This window comes from Mixophyes fleayi, chromosome 6 (assembly GCF_038048845.1).
Source record: "Mixophyes fleayi isolate aMixFle1 chromosome 6, aMixFle1.hap1, whole genome shotgun sequence".
Lineage (NCBI taxonomy): Eukaryota > Metazoa > Chordata > Amphibia > Anura > Limnodynastidae > Mixophyes > Mixophyes fleayi.
In genome coordinates this window covers 223,903,289-223,905,995 of record NC_134407.1, presented here as the reverse complement: position 1 = coordinate 223,905,995, position 2,707 = coordinate 223,903,289, and the positions used below count along the sequence as shown (strand labels likewise).

Genomic DNA, 2,707 nt, shown 5'->3' with positions numbered 1-2,707 from the left:
ACTCTTATATAAAGGGCTATTATCCTCCATGTGATTGAATGTACAGATCGCACTATGTTTTCTCTCTTTTTGTTTTTTCTTCTACGCCTACTTATGGAGCATATGTGAATTGACCGCTACATGGACCAGGGACAAAGGATCCTGGAAGTTGTCTGCTACCATTGAGACTACTTGTCTGTTGGTGCTGGCCATAGGGTGCTATCTGTGTTTAGGGCTGTGGTTTGCTTGGGGTTGTGCAGTGTCGCTTTTACTCTGCAATGTGACTGAGTCTGTGCTATCTGCTGGATATGTTCAGTTTGCACATTGTGACTGGGGCTGTGTAATGTGCTTGGGTCGGTTTCACGTTGAACCTGATCAGCCTTTTGGGTCTGTGAAATGTGACAGAAGGATAGCACTGTGGCTGCATCTCTCCAAAATTCCTGGCAACAATAAGAGGTGTCTTGTGTTTATTCATGACTACTCCCTGGCCTGTTGTACTTTCACACTCTAAATGTACTCACTCAAACTAAAACAAACAGATGTGTGTGTCTAGTTTAATCATGACTTCTCATTAATTCAGGCAACAATCTATGTGTACTTCCCTATATTTATTTTATTCCCAGCAGATGGACGTCAGAGTGGATAGAGCTCAAGGGAACATCTCATTTTATCTCCAGCTTCTAAAATGGATGATAACTACTTCTCACGAGATTCGCCAAGAGAAAAAACTATTACTCCGGTTATACATCCAGTACTTCCTGATTCAGATATTTCACCTGCTCACTCTAATCATGAGGAGCGTTCTCCTGATAATGCAGATCTTGATACAAATAGCACCTATACAGCTGATAAAAATTTTCCCTGCTCTGACTGTGGGAAATGTTTTACAATCAAATAATATCTTCTCCAACATCAGACAGTCCACATAGGTAAGAAGCCATTTTCATGTTCTGAATGTGGGAAATGTTTTACTAGGAAATCAAGTGTTATTGAACATCGGAGAGTTCACAAAGGCGATAAGCCCTACCCATGCTCTGAATGTGGGAAATGTTTTACAAAGAAATCAACTCTTATTGAGCATCAGAGAGTTCACAAAGGTGAGTAGCCATTTCCATGTTCTGAGTGTGGGAAATGTTTTACAAAGAAATCAACTCTTATTGAACATCAGAAAGTTCACACAGCTGAGAAGCCATTCCCTTGTACTGAGTGTGGGAAACGTTTTTCAAAGAAATCAATTCTTATTGAGCATCAGAGAGTTCACACAGGTGAGAAGCCATTTGCATGTTGTGAGTGTGGGAAATGTTTTACAAAGAAATCCACTCTTATTGAACATCAGAAAGTTCACAAAGCTGAGAAGCCATTCCCTTGTTCTGAGTGTGGGAAACATTTTACAAATAAATCATTCTTATTGAGCATCAGAGAGTTCACACAGGTGAGAAGCCATTTCCATGTTCTGAGTGTGGGGAATGTTTTATAAGGAAATCACATCTTATTACACACCAGAATGTTCACACAGCAGAGACGCCATTCATTTGTTCTGAGTGCGGGAAACATTTTACAATTAAATCACATCTAATTAGTCATCAGAAAGTTCACACAGGTGAGCATGCATGTTCTGAGTGTGGGAAATATTTTACACAGAAAGCATCTCTTATTACACATCAGAAAGTTCACACAGGTGAGAAAGCATTTGTATGTTCTGAGTGTCAGAGATGTTTTAGATATAAATCACATCTTATTACACATCAGAAAGATCACATAGGTGAGAAAACAATTCCATGCTTTGAGTGTGGGAAATGTTTTACACGGAAAGAATCTCTTATTGCACATCAGAAAGTTCACACAGATGAGAAAGCATTTGCATGTTCTGAGTGTCAGAGATGTTTTAGATATAAATCAAACCTTATTACACATCAGAGAGTTCACTTAGATGAGAAGCCATTCCCGTGTTCTGAATGTGGGAGATGTTTTACACATAAATCATCTCTTATTACACATCACAAAGTTCACACAGGCGAAAAAACAATTCCATGCTTTGAGTGTGGGAAATGTTTTACACGGAAATCATATCTGATCACACATCAGAGAAGTCACACAGGTGAGAAGCCATTCTCATGTTCTGAGTGTGGGAAATGTTTTACACAGAAATCATCTCTTAATACACATCAAAAAGTTCACACACGTGAGTAAACAATTCTATGCTTTTAGTGTGGGAAATGTTTTTCATGGATATATCTGATCACACATCAGAGGGTTCACACAAATGAGAAGCCATTTCCTTGTTCTAAGTGTGGGTAATAATTTAATGAAAAATCCCACCGTGCTGGACATCCATGCAATAGAAAAACAATAATCTGAGAGAATTATATGTGATGGAATTGCAGTAGTATTTGAGGTAACAGAATTTTACTATTGAGAATGATACAAACAAAGATAAATACATTTCACTTTCATCCATTCTGGGAGATAAATACAAGGTTGCACAATATGTCTTTACATATATAACCGTTTTAATGATGAGAGAAACATTTCTAAAAGATTATAAATGTATTTGTTTGTATTCATTTTCTAAAATCATAACATGGTGTGAACACTTTACATCATGTAAATAGCATTACACATCAATCAAATTCAGAGTCGGTATACAATTGATACAATGTATTATCGCTAGCTTTCTTAGAGTTCTTCAAATTGAAACAATGGGCCTCATTTATTAAGGAAGGTTAAG

General features: G+C 37.5%; 1 pseudogene; it reads left to right on the top strand.

The window, feature by feature from the left end:
* Window positions 1–886: 886 nt before the first annotated feature.
* Window positions 887–2,494, top strand: LOC142160130 (uncharacterized; annotated as a pseudogene).
* The last annotated feature ends 213 nt before the right edge of the window (window positions 2,495–2,707 follow it).